The sequence below is a fragment of the Mixophyes fleayi genome, chromosome 5 (genome assembly GCF_038048845.1).
Source record: "Mixophyes fleayi isolate aMixFle1 chromosome 5, aMixFle1.hap1, whole genome shotgun sequence".
In the NCBI taxonomy this organism is placed as follows: Eukaryota; Metazoa; Chordata; class Amphibia; order Anura; family Limnodynastidae; genus Mixophyes; species Mixophyes fleayi.
In genome coordinates this window covers 121,278,066-121,299,348 of record NC_134406.1, presented here as the reverse complement: position 1 = coordinate 121,299,348, position 21,283 = coordinate 121,278,066, and the positions used below count along the sequence as shown (strand labels likewise).

At 40.1% G+C, this 21,283-nt stretch overlaps 1 protein-coding gene across 17 annotated transcripts in view; it reads left to right on the top strand.

The window, feature by feature from the left end:
- LOC142158631 (poly(rC)-binding protein 3-like) overlaps window positions 1-21,283 on the top strand; it is a 1,531,228-nt gene that overhangs the window by 1,036,481 nt on the left and 473,464 nt on the right. Inside the window, exon 1 of one of the 17 annotated variants that reach the window (XM_075212778.1) lies at window positions 21,173-21,190. The exons of the other annotated variants lie outside the window; for them this stretch is intronic. The gene's annotated coding sequence lies outside the window, so the exon portion shown is untranslated. Of the gene's footprint in view, window positions 1-21,172; window positions 21,191-21,283 lie in introns of those variants that run through there. 17 annotated transcript variants of the gene reach the window in all.

The following is a 21,283-nucleotide window of genomic DNA, read 5'->3' as shown; positions in this document are numbered from 1 at the left end:
TATCTTAATGTCAGAGTACTGCATGTTTTCTACAATGACTTCTTGCAATTATTCTTTTTATATATTGAAAATTCACTGAGATGTTTAATTGTGAAGTGTTGCCTAAAATTGGAACAGTGCTTCTTCATTTACAGGAAAAATTGGTTTGCAGTTAAGCAATATACTCTAGCTCTTGCCAAAGACCGTTGCTTTTAGGGGAGTCAGCATGACATAAAGGATTATTTAACTCTTTCACTGCCAGAAGTCCATGGCAATTTTTCATCTCAGGAGCACCCATCACTGTTGTACTGTGTTGGTTTTGCTGATAATAACTTTCCCCTTCACTCCTCAATACCAGCTTTTACAATGGGTTTGCTTCAATTTTGTTTAACTAGAGACATGTCAAACAAAAATGCCCCCTCAGAGAGAGTATATGGCATCGCCATAGCTCTTGCTAACCCTCCATTTAAAGGAGTTCTTTTTGTAGAAACATTCGATACTATGATGCGGAACATGTCTGGTGGGAAATCAAACAGATTGAAACAAGATCGCAGGACTGAAAATTTTCCATCTTTATCCTCTCAGCAGCAGTTCAGTGAGACAAAGAATTATAATCCAGGAAGGCAAAATTCCAGCCAAAATTTATATACTGTACCTAAACAGTCCTTTCGGCCATTCAGACCTAAGGAAGGAAGAACAAATCACAATACACAACAATGGCTATTATCAGGAACAACTCTCAATGAAATCAATAGGGGGCAGAAACGCACATTCACATCCACTCCAGCTCAAATCAGTGGGTTTTGGACATTATAAAAAGGGGATACAGAATGGAATTCAGTCATTTCCATAAAGGAAATTTCTTTGGCTGGTCAAAAACTCCATCTAACAAAGTAGAGATGGAAGTGTTATATGAAAGTTTCAATGTTTATTGAAGATCAAAGCAATCTAATATGTCCTAGGAGCAAAACAAAGGGTTTTTTATTCCAAAATGTTCCAATTTGTAGAAAAATTCAGCAGCCTTTTTGCAAGGTTTTGGATTTGAGAAGTTTGTTTGGGACCAAATATTTTAAAATGAAATCAGTGAATTCCATTGTAAGAGCCATCAGCAAAGCAGACTTTATGATATCCATAGACCTTCTGGGTTTTTACTTTAATGTTCCTGTAGGATTACAGCAAGGGAGATTTCTTAGCCTCTGGATAATGGGGTGACATATTCAGTTGCCATGCCTACTTTTTGGTCTGGCAACATCCCTGAGAATTTTAGCCAAGGTGTTACTTACATTGGTAGCAGAATCTGGGCGTCATTATTGTAGAATAATCAGCCTCAGAACAGCCCAGTTTAGAAGTGAAGTTTTATACAACAACATGGATGGGTATTGAATAAGAAAGAGTCATCTTGTACCAACAGATGAAATTTCTGGGAATCCAAATAGACACCATACAAAAATTATTGTCAGAAGAAAGATGGGCAAAAATTCTATATCTGGCAAGGCAAGCGTGATGATACTGGGCTTAGTTTATTACTCTGTACTGCACAGTTGGCATACCCAGTACCCGTCCAAGGTTAAAAATCTCCTTGTCAGGTGTCGTCTCCGCACTGACACTAGGTGCAGGAGATGGACGCCTGTGTCCATCTGACAGCCGCGTACCATTGCCTAGCAACAGGACGCTCCCTATGCACGTTATGCATGCGCATGCTCAGCAAACTCGCATCCTGTTGCTAGGCAACCAACAGGATGCTTTCCCCACTCACTTGTTGGCGTTCAGCATGTCTGACTGCCAAATCTCATTCACCCAATCAGGGTGCACCTTATTGCTTATATAGAATCCTCTTGCGCCATTAGGGTGCCAGAGTATTGGTTCACAGCCTGCTCCAGCGTCTCCTGTTACCTTTGTTCCTGCATACTTCGGTTCTGATTCGGCTTGTTCTCTACTTCTCTCCTGTGTAACGATTTGTACCTTGTTGACTGGCTGGGTTAATTATTGGCTTGACCTGACTACTATCTGGATCCTCTGTGTCAGCTCTGCTCAGCTGACGCTGACTTGGACCGTATGACTACGCCTTTCTACTGCTGTCGCTACACTGGTGACTGTCTTGGAGAACCGTGACCTACGTACCCTCTGCAGCTTAGCCCAAACTATCTTGCGGGGGTCCCTGGTGAATACCGAAGGTATGTTAGACTCTGCGCCTCCCTGTTCAATTGCGATAAAACTGGTTAGCGTCCATCCCTGCTAAATTCCGTGACACACCCAGACAATATCCAAAATAATATAACTGTGTTTAACAAACTGGTAGCACCAAATAGCAATAATAATATTTAAATAATAGCCCCTAACAAACAGCACTACAGTCTGGCACAGACAACATACAGGGTATAATGAGTTCATTCTATCCACACTTCTCCTGGGACGCAGACCCTCTCTCCTTTGAGGCTACGAGCAAAGCAGAAACACAGCTCCCCAAGTCCTGTATCGATAGATCAGGACAAAGGCAGTGCTCCAGAGACCAACTGTCCGTTCCCTGTTTCCTGGCAGAGACCTAGATCACAACACCAGCCACACTTCAGCTATCACTGGGTAGTGAATGCCCATTGGCTGTTCTCAGGAGCTGTCTTTTAAAGGCAGAAGTGAACTTCTCAGGAGTTTCAGGACCTGTCTGATCATTTTCTGTGTTTACCTTTTCACAAAAAGTAGAGCTCTCTCTGTGGACCTTTTCCCCATCTTAAAACATGATATATCCTGGTGTGATGTACATTCACTCAGTAATGGTGGAAAATAATCCTTTTACCTAGGCTGAAACAATGGACTAGTCTGCATGTATATACAATATAAAATCCATGCTGTCAGACATATTACCACTTAAAAATACAATATATACAAGTTTAAATATGATTGACAATCACCATGAACCAGAAGGCTTGTAAAGTATGTGTTTTTATAGTCCACAATTTGTGAGAAACGAGGTGCAGACTGGTTGAGGTGATATTAATACCTTGTTTAATCACAGCAAGTACAGCCTCATTATCATGCAACAAAAGGGAATAGGCCAGTACACCTAATAAACCAAGTTAAATGAGATATCAAAGGTGTAGATATCGGTACAATTAATAGGAAAGATCTCACCCATCTGTAGGATGTATCTGTGGTGAGAGGTCTCACCAGGCTAGGATATTCCCAGGTTGTATTATATGCTTTTATGTTTTAGAAAGCATCTTGGGAAGTACTAAATTGACTTGGAGGCAGAGGAGGAGCTGGCTTATATACTCTTTGAGGGTATGTTTTTGTTTGTCCTGTCTGTAGCTAAGCAAAATGGAAGCAAACCCATAGTAAAGGCTGCCATGAAGTACTTTGAAAATGAACGGTGACATCATTTGCATTTTTTATTTTTTTTACCCTACTGGGAATATGTCAGTGCACCAACAGACTATCTGCCTTCACCCAACAGTGAAGAGAGTACCCAAAGTTAACTGACAATGACCCCCACAGCAAGACATCATTTCTCAGTCTTTACTTTCTCCTACTGCCGGCAAGCAGTCATTCATTTTAAGTGTCACCCCACTTTTGTCAGGCAAACACGATCCCCAAGACACCAAGTCTTTTGGTTGAAAGGAAGTCCCTCATCTCATCCTTGGAGCCTCAGTAGCCCATTGCGAACCTCAGCTGTTTTCACCTCTTTGATCCTGGGTTCTCCATAGCGCACCAAACGGACAACTACCTGTAAAAGTGCTCACACATTTCAAAACGCCACTGGAGAAAACCTCATTCCTATCCCGATTTCCTTCACTATAATTTCATCCTTTCATCTTTACAGCACTGCCCTTTCAATTGCTAAATAAACATACTTCAAGAGCCTGATTGTCGAATGCAATGAAAACACAAATTGTGTTTTTTAAAATTGGATGTAAATTGCACATCTGTACCCCCGCATTCAAGAACAAGCGGATCTCAAGAAATATACTAAATAGATAATGTACCTTACAGTGCTAATTGTCAAGAACAAGATGTAATAAAATGTTCCTCACGATAAATGAAGATAGTCCTCAATGTGATGGAACACTGAAACAAACTCCAAAAACATACGTCCGTATGTGGGGAGTATTGAAGGCTTCTGAAGGTGGAAGTGCAGCAGGAAATCATTCCAAATTCCTGATCTGATGTGCCTTAATTATGATCTTGTAAGCACATTTCCTAAGGGAATTCCCCCACGTGGTTTATTCACTCGAGAGAAGGGCAATCATGATTGCATGAAACTGGAAGAGGGATCCACCCCTGTGTGACATTTTAGAGTTTATTGTTGTCATCTTATGCCCATACAATACTATTCTATATCTGTATGTTTTTGGAGTTTGTTTCAGTGTTTCATCACATTGAGGACTATCTTCATCATCTATTGTTGAGGAACATTTTATTACATCTTGTTCTTGAACAATTAGCGCTATAAGGTACATTATCTATTTATTATATTCATCTGTTTGGAAAGTGGTGGTCTTTCCTAAATGTACCTAAGGGCAGCTTAATTGATAACATTTGCACCATTCATGTCACCATCTTTTACTGTTGGATCTCAAGAAATGTTTACATTGAATATGGATACAAGTATGCTCTGGCTATACGTTATTTGCGATTTGCAGACAGATATAATACACTGCAGGATAAACACAATGTAGATGTGAAAATAGTCCTATCCGAACACATAGCAAAATAACACATTAACAATTCCTAAAATTATCATCATTAATAAAATACATTTTAAAAAAAATGAAATGTTTCTACATGAATACATAAATAAAGATGTTCTTAAAGTGTACTCTACAGAAAATGTATATTTGCAAATTCTCTTACTTGCAAACACATGTTTGGGCATGCATATACGCCACTCTATTACTATCAGTCGACACTTACACCGACCTTGTAGTTGGTGCAAGTGATATGGCTAAAAGCATGTACCTTTTGCCCAGAGCTTGAATCAGGCAAACGTGAGTGTACTCGACCTTGGCACTCCTTTACCTGAATGCCTCCTCCTCTTTTCTCCCCCGTTCTGCCCTTCAAGTTATAGGCAGTCGAAAATGTAATTTGCGTTGGATTTGAATTGCATGCTATTGCGTTGTCTGTTTCTGAGAGTGTGCAGAGCAATTTCACACAAGATACGGGGGTAAATGTATCAAGCTGAGAGTTTTCCGGTGGGTTTGAAAAGTGGAGATGTTGCCTATAGCAACCAATCAGATTCTAGCTATCATTTTGTATGATGCACTAAATAAATGATAGCTAGAATCTGATTGGTTTTTCAAACCCGCCGGAAAACTCTCAGCTTGATACATTTACCCCACGGTGTGCAATGGGTCTTACATGTAATAATGAATCAGGCCCCAAAACTCTAATATCCACCCAGTATTCTAACCCACGTTGCCTATTTCACACCTTCAACTAACTTCTCTGCACACCTGCACCTTCTCTCCCTTCCTCCTTCACAATCCTTTTCCCACCTAGTTCAAAGACAGAATTGTTATAATTTGACAAGATATTTCCTTATGCCATATTCCACATACTCTACCCATCTTCACCTTTACTCCCCCATCCACACTTAATTCATTATCTCCAGTAGCTGAAAGCAAAGTCTCTGCACTCACCTCCCCACACCATACAATCTGTCCCCTCAAGCCTATTCCCGCCCAACTTCTCTGCTCCCCCAATGCATGACCACCTCTAGCTCACATCTTCAACCTGTCTCCCTTTATTAGCACATTTTCATCCTCTTTTAACCATGAACTCATCTCACCAATTGGAAAGAAACCGTCTCTTATTCCAACCTCTCTCTCCAAATACAGCCCTATTACCCTCCTTCACTTTGCCTCCAAACTACTTGAGTGATTGGTATACAACCACCTGTCTCACTTTATCTCCTTTCACTTTATTCTTGACTCACTGGAATTAGGCAAATCATTCCCAACATCCCACTGAAACTGCTCTCACAAAAGTGGTCAATATATAAAGGTAATTTCTCTATACTCATTCTCCTTGATCTCTCTACTGCTTTTAACACTGTTGATCCCCCTCTTCTCCTACACAACCTTCACTCTAATGGCCTTCGTGGCACAGTTCTTCCTGGTTCACTTCCTACCTGCTGGTTCTTTAGTGTTTCTACTTCTGGCACATCTTTCCCTCCACTCCCATTATCTGTTGGGGTTCCAGAAGAATCTGTTCTTGGCCCTTTACTTTTCTCACTGTACACCTCTTCTCTTGGGGAACTAACTTGCTTAATTGGCCTTCATTAACTTTAATATCTGTTTTTAGTATTATAGATGTCTAGAAACGTGACTCTGGTCTATGTTACTATTGTATTAAATTTCACTCATTTTTCATATATCATGTTATATGTATAATATAACACATGACATATTACATATTGTATATGCCTTTACTGTACTTGACTTACTTTAAAACGCCCATTGCCCCCACTTTTACGCCTCTCAAGTTATAAGGAGCTGCAAGTTTCAGATCTCTGTATCTGTGTGTGTTCCCTTTGTGGGCATTCGCAGTGCAAAATTGCATATTTTACACTAAAAAACAGTCTTACATCCCATTCTGTATCAGACCCTTAATGTTTAAATTTAAATGATGTCCTAACTTATACTGTGATGGTTGTGTCTTTATTTGAAGAATGAGCAACACTGCAAGATTCGTCTGGAAGCTAATTTTCTTTACAATCATAAACATTATACCAACATGTCATCATTTTTTACAGCAATTGTCTTATGACTTATAGAGCTCGGCCTCATGAAGAAAGTAGTCTACCATTGGTTTATGTTTAGGCCACTGTGAGCATAAATAAATAATGATATGGCTCCATTTATGAGGGATCACATTACAAACACTTAGCACTTAGTCATTAGTTCCTGTAAGAATGCACTGCTCAATTAGGTAACTACTGTGAGAGTACTGTGCTCTTTTAATCTGACACTGCATTTAGAAAATCAATAAAGTTTTTTGTTTTTTTTATAAAAAAAGACATTTGGTTCCTTTTCTCAAATGCATCCACCACTGTGTGTTTTGGAAATATTTTGCAGCCAATGATGTCTAAGCGCTAGACCGATTGCCAACATTTCATAACTGAAGTAAATGGGACATCTAGGATTTACTGCTCAATTTACCATTATAATTGAGAGTAACTTTTATATTCTATATATTTTCTGACTAAGCAATAACATTGTGATTTATATATATATATATATATATATATATATATATATGTATAGGTCTTTGCTTTTATGCACATTTTACAATGGCACATGGCATAGACAGACAGTGCAACCTCCTAGGACTGGTATCAGGACTGATACAGGACTTTGCGCTTCAAATTTGACATATTAAAGGAACTTTTTCAGAAATGTCACTATAAAACGCCTTGTGTAATACTGATCGGCATTCATATGCGCACACAAAAAAACAATGACAGAATGTGCTGTCACCAGGAGCGGGCACTAGTGGAGAAGAGGCTTGGGCAGTCGCGTCCGTCACAAGTAGTGGGCATGGTGCAAATGAGCCTGGCATCAGCTATAGGAGGCAAACGTGGGGTACCAGAGTCTATAAAGACTGTGTTTTCCCTGCTTGAGTGTGACAGTAGCTATCTTGCAAGCCTGGACCCAGGAGGGAGTAAGCTCCAGGGTCCCTGGTGAGGGGATGCAGATGGGATCCAAGAGCTTTAACAGAAAGGGCATACACACAGGGGAATCCCCACCATCAGGGGAATCCCATATATTAGGCACCAGAGACATTGGGTCTCTCTTCCCTCTAAATTCAATAACAACTAGAGCCTCCAACAAGTAAAAGACGCCTAAAGAAAAGTGAGCAAAAAAGAAAGCTGTGTGGGTGTCCACTGAATGGGGAAATGTTTCACGGGTCTCCTAAGGGGCTGAGTATTTGGTAAAAAGCTGTTGTATGCTAGTAAACCCCATATGGAGACCATTAGAAGTGCATTCATAGTAAGGGGGTTGTTCCAGAGGCAGTATGGCTATCCTAAGGAAAGCATGCATGAGGTCCCTCTATATGAAAGCCCCTTGTAATGTGCTCACATATGGAGAGGGGTGTCAGCTGCATCCAGGCAGTGTGGCTACTCAGAAGTGAAAGAGTCACTTTGATGAGAGTCTACATGCTAATGTAATTATAATGCTTATTGTGGTGGAGGAAGAGGAACAGTTTTCTTGTTTAAACAGAGATGCCTGGCACCCAATATTCCTTTAATACTTTGCTCTGTATTACCACTAGTGTTCATTTCACCTAACTTGTGTTAAATGTCTTTGTATTTGATGTCATCAGATGCGGCCACAGATAAAAATCCGGAGAAATTGCATCGGGGGGGCGGCCGGCCGGCCTACCCCCCGGCCCTAAAAGCGGAAAGTCTGAGCCAGCCCGCCCCTGGCAAAGGACCACATATGGTCATCAGACCAAACCACCGGGTGGTAAAAATTCTTAAACACTGTACTCCCTGCAAAATCATACCACTTTTCACCATGCTGTGCCACCCAAGGCAACGGCAATTTTGATATCAATATGTTATTAGAGGGATAGGTGTCTGCAGTTTTCTATATATACATGTAAATGCAATTACTGAGAATTAGAACTTCATTATATATTCACCATTGCAAACCCCATACTTAGCCACACTTCAAAGATCCCATTCCCATTTTTTCTCTATTTTTTTTCCTTAACAATCTGTTCCTTACTCTACCAAGTCTTTTTACTAGTCGGGTATCGAGGGAGGATCACTGTCAATTCATCCTCTGCCTGCCCACAATGTGCATTTAAAAAAAATGAGCACAGACCTTGAGCTTATTTCTGACCTTATTCAAATTGAAGTAGTTCTCAAGATATGCTTCAATTTGAATCTGGGTGTAAGTATGCTTTACCTAAACATTAATTGCCGTATGTTAACAGACAGAACAGAGTGCAGTTTAAGCACATGCATGTGTGCAAAATAAAGTCCCTTTTAGAACACATGAAAAACACATGAAAAAAAATTCTATAAAATAAATTAACAACTAATAATACTATTATAATTAATAAAAAATATGGGCTTAAAAACTTTTTATTTTATTTGTAAATTAAACACGTAAATCAGGATATTATTAATGTGTACTGTACCTAGAGGACTTGATTCACCATTGAATGTAATGTGAACGCAACATGAAAAAACAGTCAGTATTTAATTTATGTGCAAAACAAAATACTAATTTGCACCCCTTGCAATGTAACATGGTTTTGTCCAGAAGACTGAAATAAGAAGTTTCTCAAGTTAAGATCTTAATGAATCAGGCCCTATATTATTAACAGATGACATTAATTAATTTTTTTCTCTGTACTTTTTTGTGACTTCATATTCCACATATTAATTGGACATATACTGCAGTGTATATAGTCTGTTAGAACAGAGATATAGATCCGTATTCATCAACATCCGTAACTTTAGATCCTCTCTTCGTTGAATACGGAAGTGCGTATGCCTGATTTGTTCATTTTGCATGCCTTAATGAATCCGGCTTTCGATGTTAAGGTTCTGTAGATAGGTACAATTTAATGAATTATGTAAACCAATTAACTATTCTAATATGGGGTCTGATTCATTAAAGTAAAGCAAAAAAAAAGGAGTAACTTTGCACCTTGGCAAAACCATGTTACATTGGAGAGGGAGGTAAATTTAAAATGTGGGGACAGATTTATAATTGTGGTAGGGCATGTCCTAGATCAACTTTAAACTTTAAATTTCAGTCTTAAATTAAAGCAATCAAGTATTTTTGTGCCACATGAAAAGCAGCTTTTTCCTTATGTGCAAAATAATAAACTAATTTGTACCCCTTGAATTATAACATGGTTTTGTCCAGGAGCAAATTTACTTTTTTTCTTGCTTTGCTTTTTTTAATAAATTAAAGCCGTGGTGTTTTTTATTGTTGCATGGATACAATAAACACTTAAATATTAAGAATAATAGCGTTATGCCACATCTATGCATTTCTTACTATTTCATATGTGTTTTAATATCTTGATAATTTATACCTTTTGCACTACTGCAATACCAAACAGATACAGGTCAATAACATACTTGGCACAATGTGTTATTCATACAGTGGCAACTTATATATATTTTCCTAAATGTATTACATTACTTTTATTTCAATAACAAAATTATATATAGAAAAAAAAATCTTAGAGTGGTTTGACTCCATTCTCAGTAGCAACCTAATTTTCTCATTTGCACCACTTTCTTAACCCTCAATTAACATTTATCAGTAGTATACAGAATCATAATACCTAATGTACTTCGCTGTCTAATAAATAACTTTTCTAACAAGCTATTGTTTTATTTCCAGGATAGATCTATATCCTAAGAATGTTTAAGTTTCAAATAAGTAGACATTGTATACTCCAAAATGAGTGCTATATTATTATATAGTAGCAAGACACAAATGTTTTCTCCACACAATCTAGAGAAATTCTCCTCAAATTAAGAGAGTAAGTGGGTTAAATCTCCTCATTTAACCCACTTACATTGACAGGATGTATGCCTGTAGTTTTCGTTAGTATTAGCATAGCAATTGGTGTGTTTTTTTCCTCAGAATTATCACTGTGATACTGTTCACATTAACTGTTTACATTAACATTAGGGAGGAATTCAATTGCCCGCTTTACTGCCGAAAGCAGTGCGACCTGTGCACTATTACCGTTACGAGGTAATAGTGCGCATAATTACCGTTACTAGGATAATATTTAACTAGTTAAATTTATCATATTAACGGTAATAGGTTTTGTTATGAGCGTTTTGTCGCTATCCAATAACGATTGTCGAATCTCGATTTGTGTTTCCAACGCACAAAGATTTATTCTCAAAAAGTAGCAGAATATATTCAAGCAAAATAATAATAAGTACAGCCGTTACTTATCGCAGGCGCTCTGGATCTAGTGAACAGTCATTCAGTCCTGAAGTCTGTGGTCTAGGTGACTGAACTCTGGATGAGGAGCTGCTGCTTATATGCAAACAGAGATACAGTAAAACAATGCAAAGGTGTGGCTTCCTTCTATTGGTCCAGGCATCAGGAGGGTCCAGGGGGTTGTAGATCATAGGCTAGTTTAAGCTCAGGAATCCAAAGGAGGGGGTCATCTCTCCAGGGGATGAGCTCTGATCTTCCCGCCAAGATTACTCATCATAATAGTCCATAATTCCTTAACATTAATAACTTGCGTATGCACTCTGCGATTCCTTCGCAGAGTGAACCGGACAGTTGCAAATGCGAAGAGGATTAGTATGATACCACACATGACTAGATTCCTTCAACGTGTACCATATGTTTTACTGATATGCCTATAACTTATAATATTACATATAAATACTACTATATTTCGACATAAATGACTATGTGTTGCAACTACCATTAATGTGTACTATTTTACAAGTGTGCGTGTTTGTGCGAATCTATGTAAAAGACTAAATACTGTCATTACCACGTGTTGCAGCTGCGTACGCCCTTCCACGCCGTAGCGTGCCCTTTCACGCCGTAGCGTACTCTACGCATCTTTTCAAACAAAGACAACCAAGTTTGCTCGATTTTAATTGAAATGACTTTATCCAATATGCTGACTTCGACAGCTCCACCCTTTGATAGTATAATAAACTATCACCTAATCACAGTTTCAAGTTCAGGGTTATACAACACTTCTTCACATACCATGATCTCGGTGTCTTGCACCACCCTTTCAGTCTCTTTCTCAGTGTTACTCCCAGAAGACTGTTTTCCACACTTCAACACAGTAGGAACACATTTGACACACAAACCAATTGCTAAGATGACACCCAGTATAAGGAGAAGGAGCTTACCTACACTCGCAACCATTGGATTCGGCACTATGGGGAATTGGCTCTCAACAATTTTATTAATTTCCCTTAAGTCCTGGACTAATCTATTGCCCCTCCCCCACTCTTCTTCACAGGAAAAATGGGACTATTTGCTGTGCTTGATGTACGAATTAAAATCCCCTGTTGTAACAGCCTTTCAATAACAGGATATACCCCTAGTTTTACCTCTGGTTTTAATGGATACTGTGGGATTTTTGGAGCTATCCTACCACTTTTTATATTTACCATGACAGGGGCTACGTTTGCCATCAGTCCAGTGTCCTGTCCATCTCTGGTCCATAGTGAACCCGGTATTTCCTGCAACGTCCCCTTTACTTGAGATTGACTTTGTTCTATAACAGTAGAGTGTAGCATTTATCTTTGAGGGGTGTCCAATATATCCTGTACCTCATGAGCGACCTTCTCGGGTATATTTAGGAACACACCATCTGAAGTACAGTATATGACACATCCCATTTTACATAACAAGTCTCTCCCTAGCAAGTTAGTAGGAGCCGCTGCAGCCAAGAGAAACGAATGCTTAGTATGCAGGGGCCCGATAGTATCTTCAGCGGGTTTAGTTAGAGGATATTGCAATACTCTTCCCGTTACCCCCATAGCTGGAATAGTTTTACTGGTCACCTGTAGATTAAAAGGAGAGGTTATCACAGATCTGGCCGCCCCTGTATCTACAAGAAAAGTTTGCTTCCTACCAGCTATGTCAACTATCATTGTTGGTTCTTCTCTCAGACTCTCAGTTAACCTCACTGGCTGTAGACTACAGGTATGACCTGACCCCTAGCGCTGACTATTGCTTTCCCGCGCAGCATTTGCTGCTGTAATATGCGCGGGCAGGTGTGAGTCTTCTAGTCTATGTGAATCCCTCCTTGGAGGATATCTATGCGACCCTTCATTAGGATTATATCTTCCCTTAGTATAATCTTTCCTCTTATGTCCTTCTTCTTTGCAATTATAACATCTCAACATTCTGCGTTTCCTGTTATGTGGGTTATAGGCTGGTGGTTGTGTATGCATTCCCTCTAATGCTTGTATACTCACCGTCATCAACTTGTCACTCTTTTCTTCTTTTTTCCTAAAGATATTTTTATCATGCTCCACAGCAGACTCCCTAAGGGAATCTACCGTGATGCCTCTCCAATTAGGTAATGAGGTTTGTACTCTGGTTTTTAAATTTTCCCTAAGACCATCCATTAGTACTCCTACAGCTTCTTCCCTGTGATGTGGGTCCTCACCTATGTTTGATATCCCAGTGAACCGTGTTATTGATGCAAGAGCTCTACCAAAATAGTCCACTGCAGTTTCACTATCTTTTTGTTTTATGGTGAAAATCTTACTCCAGTTTACCACTACTGGATAATAGATGGCTAAATGTTTGACAATTTGTTTTATATTTTCTTGATTAATCTAATCTGTCAAGGTGTCATCTTCATCCAACAAACAATCTTTAATAAATTTTTGTATGTCAGTATTGGGAGGAAGACAAGCCCTCAACACTACACGCCAATCCTTATTGGTTGGTTCGTGTGCATTTCCTAAGTCTTTAACAAATTTCTGACACTTAGCCAATTCTTTTCTAGGATCTGGGAATTCAGTCATAATAGAACGTAATTCTGATCTAGTCCAGGGACAATGCATTGTAACATTCTTTAAAGGAACTACACCATCCTTGTCCGCCTTCCCATTGGGAACTGATATTGTGCGGACTGGATACGCACCCACTGGTTCACTGTCTTCAGAAGACACTACAGGGTTTGCTGTTTCAGTATTTTGAATGCTATCACTTCTAGTGGTCACACTACTCTCACCTATCTCAGCCATTGTTCCTTTCCCATACTTACGCTGAACCTCTAGCATATCAACAGCATGAGCAATGGCTGAAATTACAGTGGGTTCATCTTCATCTTCTGATACACTTGTTTTAAACTGACTTAAAACAGGATATAACTAAGCAATTTCTCTTTTTTCAGTTTTAATAACAGCTGTACTTACCCCTCCCGCCACATAAGGTGGCGGGGGCGCGCTTGCGCTGAGTTCGCCACGCTTCTCAACGGCTACTTCCACCGCACGCGCGCTTTTCGCCACGCTTACTTCAGCTGTGCATTCGCTACTCTGCCACGTGTTACCTTCCATTTGCCACAATTTCAAACAATCATTATTTTTATTCCTCACTTTCGTTGACTTAATCAACCATACTTTATCTTTTACAGTATTTAGTACCTCTGCATTAAAACTCCCTATTGTTGGGAAAGGCCTATCACAATCTTTGGTCATTTCGACCCACGTGTCACAATACGCAGTTGCGTATGCACCATATTTCTTACACATGAGAAATCTCGCTGAACCAATAGGCCCTTCCTTAGGCAGTACCTTGGCCTTCTCTAGTGTTTGCTTAGCACCCATGTTAAACAATAGGGTCCCAGAAATATCACAATATCCTGCCACAAAATAGGGTTCCAGAAATAACACAATATCCTGCCACTAATTTCAGCACTACCCCTAGAGATATTTTACCGGCTCGTGGACGTATTTGCTACAAGCCGCGTCCACTCGCTTCCTCTCATATTGAACGAGGACCCCTAATACAGAAATATCAATGCGGATTAAAGGGTTATCAGCTCCCTGATCACCCCTGACTCTCCAACAAAATCTGTTGAGTTTATTACAACTGGTAGCATCCGGTAAAGTCAATTACCAGCCTTACCAACGTAATTCCTCCCCGTTACTCCCAAGTCACAATCACGGCTTTCCTTGCCGTGCGGTGCAATCGCAACGCTTAAAGCTAATCCGTAAGCGATGCGATTACCCTTGGGTGCACGCCACGAATACTCATTCAGTTTCCGCCTCCGGTATACCTGCCTTGTATACCGCACACCAGTTGGGCACCTGCCTCGTCAGACAGCTACTGACACTCTATTCAACAATAGATTAAACCTTAGTGTATTTAAAGTCACCAAATCACACGACATACACCTTTTCTGCGCAGAAAATCAAAGTTCCCAACAATAGTAATAATGTCCCAGAGGTTTTAATGTATGCATGTATAACAACTATCAAAACGATTGTTTAACCACGTGGCAAATCTACCGGAAGTTCGCGTACGCAAAGCAGGAAGTACACATACGCTAAGCCAGGGTTATCCAACCCGCGGGCCGCGGGCCGCATGCAGCCCAGCCCGCCTGTAAATGTGGCCCAGCGGTTGTGGCAAGGGGGCAGCGCTGTTAATGAAAAAAATATCCTGCAAAAAAAAATAAAAAAATACTTACCTTGCGTTCACGTCAGCTGGTGCTCCGGCTCCCTCCCTGGTCTCCTCCTACGTGCGGTGCTCGCAGTGAATGTCGGGGGTGACGTCATCACACCCAACATCCATTGTGTAGCGCAGCACAGAGGAGTCACCCGCGCGAACTATCAGCAGCAGTGAAAGATTATCCAGTATCTTATTGTTGTTACTCTGAATTTGGACTTTCTGCACCATGCAATTATGAACTAGCTGTGTTCTCTGTATGTACCTAATATAAGTATTAAGAGATGATTGTATTTTTAATATTTTAAACCATTTTAAATGTGCAGTGCTGAGTAGGGTGAAAATATCACCCACTGTTACCCTTATCGGAGGCTGCTCCATGAGCCATTTTTCCCGCCACCCTATCTTTAAATCTCTGTAGATTTCTATTAGTCCTCCTGATGCTACCTATATCGGTGACCATTTCAAACTGGTCAATAAAAAAAATGATTCATGGGTGCAGAAAGAGAGGAAAAAAAAGTTTTTGCCATTTAATTCCCCGAACCCCACTAAGGGGCAGATGCAGGTAAGTTAAATTGTAGCTGGTAATGGGACTACTGCTTTAATCATGATTCTGCAACAGGTTTCCTAGCTCTTACTAACTTCATTTCCAAGTAAGTTTAATATGTTAACTATGTTTTCTATGTTTTTTTGGATGATCAGCTATCGTTAGTGTTAGTGTATTTTATGTGAGGCCCAAACCAACTCGTCGTCTTCCAATGTGGCCCAGGGAAGCTAAAAGGTTGGACAACCCTGCTAAGCAATGTAATACAGTTAAAACGCACAATGACAGTAAATAGAAACAGTTTTCTCTCTTGTCCCTAGGTTCAGTTAGCGTACCTTAGATAATGCAAAACGGACATTCGGTTTCACAACACAGAGTACAATTTAGGTTTTGAACACATTGCATTCTTACCCGTTTATGTCGCGTCTCCACCCTTTGTTGCGGAACCGAAATCCGTTGGTCTTGCGTATCGTCCGGCAACGAAACCTCCGCTGCAAGCCCCCAATTTGTTATAAGCGTTTTCTCGCTATCCAATAATGATTGTCGAATCTCGATTTGTGTTTCCAATGCACAAAGATTTATTCTCAAAAAGTAGCAGAATATATTCAAGCGAAATAATAATAAGTACAGCCGTTACTTATCGCAGGCGCTCTGGATCCAGTGAACAGGCATTCAGTCCTGAAGTCTGTGGTCTAAGTGACTGAACTCTGGATGAGGAGCTGCTGCTTATATGCAAACAGAGATACAGTAAAACAATGCAAAGGTGTGGCTGGCTTCTATTGGTCCAGGCATCAGGAGGGTCCATTTTGCAGATCATAGCCAAGATTACTCATCATAATAGTCCATAATTCCTTAACATTAATAACTTGCGTATGCACTCTGCGATTCCTTCGCAGAGTGAACCGGACAGTTGCAAATGCGAAGAGGATTAGTATGATACCACACATGACTAGATTCCTTCAACGTGTACCATATGTTTTACTGATATGCCTATAGCTTATAATATTACATATAAATACTACTATATTTCGACATAAATGACTATGTGTTGCAACTACCATTAATGTGTACTATTTTACAAGTGTGCATGTTTGTGCGAATGTATGTAAAAGACTAAATACTGTCGTTGCCACGTGTTGCAGCTGCGTACGCCCTTCCACGTCGTAGGGTGCCCTTTCACGCCGTAGCGTACCGTATGCATCTTTTCAAACAAAGACAACCAAGTTTGTTCGATTTTAATTGAAATGACTTTATCCAATATGCTGACTTCGACAGCTTAATGCAGCGTTATTACGGATTGAATTCCCCCTTAGAGTGCAGTGCCTATATTAATCTCTGGGATTGCTATTAAATGGAAAAAAAATACATCCCATAATCATGAATCAGGTCATGGAAACAAATTGGAAGTTTTCAATGTGATATATACACCGATCAGCTACAACATTAAAGTCACTGATAAAGTGAATTTCATTGATTATCTTGTCAAAATGGCAGTCGTCAAGGGGTGGAATATATTAGGCAGTGTAAGGATCTGAGCGATGTTCACAAGGGCCAATTTGTGATGGCTAGACAACTGGGTCAGAGCATCTCCAAAACGGCAGGTCTTGTGGGGTGTTCCCAGTATACAGTGGTTAGGACTTACCAAAAGTGGTCTAAGGAAGAACAACAAGTGAACTAGAGACAGGAACATGAGCGCCCAAGGCTCATTGATGCGCGTGGGGAGCAAAGGCTACCTTGTCTGTTTTAATCCCACTGAAGTGCTAGTGTAGCACAAACTGCTGAAAAATGTAATGCTAGCTATGATAGAAAGGTGTCAGAACACAACTACCGGTCAAAGTGCCCATGCTTACCGCTGTCCACCACTATAAGCGCCTACAAAGGGCACGTGACTGCCAGTACTGAACTATGGAACAATAGAAGAATGTGGCCTGGTTTAATTAATGACGTTTTCTTTTACATCCTGTGGGTAGTTGGGTGCATGTGTGTAGTTTATCTCGGGAAGAGATGGCACCAGGATACATGTGACTGGATCACTTATAAGTAACTTATGGTATAAATTCAATTAAAGGAAATAGTGCAGGGCGCTTATTTATATAATTGCAAATGTACTTATATTTGATATTCTTGGAATGTTGGTAAAAGAGATATCTTTTTTTCTGAGACCAGGGGAAGAAATGTGTTTGTTTTAACCTTGCTAGAGGAAATGCATGACTTCTGAGGTATATATCTGATACAATAAGCCTTTGTGGAGGAAGTATTTTGTGTATTGTGATGTGGGGAAATGACTAGTTTGGGGTTTTGTGACTTTATTTGGGAATGTGTATTCTGCAGTTGTCTCAAGAAAGGACCCATGTTAATCTCATGTTGATTAGACCTTAGATGTGGGGGGGTTCAGCACCTGAAGGCACAGGAAGGTTTAATTGAGACTTGCTACTAGATTTTCTGCATCTAAAAATAAGATGCAGGAAATCACAGCAATTTTTAGAATATCACAGATAAGTGTAAATATTGTTAGCTTTGCATTGCATATAAATCCATGTTTGGGTAAACAAATTGCATCCTGATTCTAAAATTAGATCAGACCTCAAGGGGGCTGGCTTACCTTGTGAAACTGTGTCCAAAACTGTATAAAAAGCACTGACTTGTATTGAAAATTGTTCTTCTGGTTCCATCTGACCTGATCACCGGTACCTTCAATCAGTATGACTGCAAATAAACATTATTTGCTTCAAAGACCTACTTGAAAATGTCTTCCATGCTGAAAATCCTGTTACCTACAGAATAGACCCAAAATCTAATCCGTTCCCGGCTGTTTCTGAGATTTGGACCCAGCATCCAGTACCACTGCTCTGCCTGCTACCCAGCAGCTCTGGTCAGTGTGATAGGCCAGGGGGGATCCATCCACAGTAACCCTGATCTATAGGAAGAGGTCAAGAGTACTAGCCCAGGTACACCAGTAATGGGGTACATTAGCAACATCAGTTATCCAGAAGAAACCTGGTTTTGGATGCCGGTAAAGGAGTCCAGTGGTGGTAGCATTTGTAAGCCCCTCCTACAATGGTGAGAACATTAATTTGGGATAACGAAAGGGAAAGGTGGCAAAGTAAGCCCCATATGGTTCCCAGCAACAACAGACAGGGTTGCATAGGCGGTCCATCCTGTCACAATGCACTATTTACAAGAAGGCAAGCCCATAGAGAAAGAGTGATGCTCTGGGCAATGTTCTGCTTCAAAACCTTGGTTCCTGGCATTCATGTGGATGTTACTTTGACGTGTATCACCTAAATACCTAAATATTGTTGCAGACACAGTGCACAGGCAGCACAGTGGCGTAGTGGTTAGCACATTTGCCTCACAGCACTGGGGTCATGAGTTCGATTCCCGACCATGGCCTTATTTGTGTGTAGTTTGTATGTTCTCACTGTGTTTGCGTGAGTTTCCTCCGGGTCCTCCGGTTTCCTCCCATACTCCAAAAACATACTGGTAGGTTAATTGGTTTTTTAAAAAAAAAAAATTGACCCTAGTCTCTCCCTGTCTGTCTGTCTGTGTGTGTGAGTGTGTGTCTATAGTAGAGAATTTAGACTGTAAGCTCCAATGGGGTAGGGACTGATGTGAATGAGTTCTCTGTACAGCGCTGCGGAATTAGTGGCGCTATATAAATAAATGATGATGATGCACCTCTTCATGGCAATGGAATTCCCTGCTGGAGTGGCCTCTTTGAGCAGCATAATGTACTCTGCTACACTGCAAAAATTGTTCAGAAATGGTTAGAGGAGCATTACAAAGACTTCAAGGTATTGATTTGGTCTCCAAATTTCCATGATTTCAATCCAATCGTGCAACTTACAGTACTTAAAGGATCCGCTGCTAACTTCTTGTTGCTGGATACCACATGTCAACTTCAGAGTTCTTGTAGAGTCCGCATACAGATGCGGAACTAGTGAGCTGGGGGCCCCAGTGCAGGGAGGCTGGGAGGAGGGAACCAGGGGCTTCAACCCTCTGCATCTGTCATGCAGCAGGCCTCATTATCTCCATGGACACCACCGGTGCATGGTAGTATATATATATATATCTACTATATAAATGCCTAGTGGCGTGTGTGGGGGAAAAAACCCAAGCTGCAGCGCCACCTGCTGGGGAGAGTTATACACTGACCTATATATTTCTTAAAGGAGAAGTGACAGTTGGGAGTGGTTGGTGGTTGCCGGGGGTGACAGTGGGGAGTTTTTAACACCTTAAGTAGCTTGATGAAGGATGTGGCAATGAAGATGAAGGATTAGGTGATGGAGAAAAATTATGAGGTGGTGACATGTGGACAATACCACGTTAAAAAAGGGCGCTTGCGTCGGGAAGTAACGCTCTTCCCCTGAGGAGGCCTGGGCTAGGCCCAAATGCATGACAAGAACCTTTTTAACACCTTAAGTAGCTTGATTTGACTAGAATGCATGAGTATCATGCACGGGTTAACTTGTGTGTATATATATATATATATATATATATATATATATATATATATATATATATCAGGTGTAGGTTGTGGTTTTCAATTAGCTTGCAATAGCTTGTAATTAAGCTTTTTGTTCTCTGATTCCATCACAACAGATCAGCAAACTGACCATGGTGAGAAAAATTACAATATAATGTCAAGCTATTTCATGACAAAACCTATATTTCTTTTACTGGAAGTCATTCACAATCATATGGCAAAATGAAACAGCAATCTGATATGATGTTCTGCCGCTACATTTGTGTCTCTACTTACCTTTGTGCTATCATAGATGGCTTTGTAAGGCAAGTTTGAATTCAGAAATAGTATGGCAGAGGGGCACTTGAGTTCTCCTAATGGTGGATTGGAGCAAACCCATTTGTTGTGCATACCACATATTAAAATAAGGATTATAAATGAGACAATCCTAATAATCCATGTTATCTTTTTATTAATAGTACTTGAAAAGTAGAAGAGCAGTAGCCATTACTTTTACATATTTGTGGCCTCATGCATTAAAGTAATGCATTCCATAGTGCTACATTGTACGCCATACTAAATCAAATACAGGGCATTTAATGACCTTGTGTGTTGGCCATTCAACCTTCAGTAGTTTCATTCAATTTATGGATTGCTGTAATGAAGTCAAGGAATATGTGTTATATTTCTGACTTAGTATGCAATATTTAAGTTGTGATACTGTCATTTGTGAAACATACTTATATCATGCATAGCCTTTGGCTTTCAGAATCTAGAAATTGTAGTGTAACTGTATGTATTATCTGCCTCCCCGTCTTTTGACTCATTTATTGTCTGTTGACATCCCACCCAGCAGCATACATGTATTGTCTAGTAAACATGGCCTCTCCACACTGCAGATTGTATTTGAAACTAATCCTCAGTAGTTATCCCCCCCTCCCCCTCAATAAACAAACAATAAGCAGCACCAAGCAAGCAGCTGTCCTCACAAGAACAAAACTAACAATCAGATGCTTGCAAAAAACACGGAAAGAGCACATGAACTGTATTTACATGGTAAGGATCTTTCATTATTCTCCATTCTGCTCTGTCTAAATTTAACTCTGAATTTCCTTATCCAATTTACACTACTATACATTCCTTTTTTAG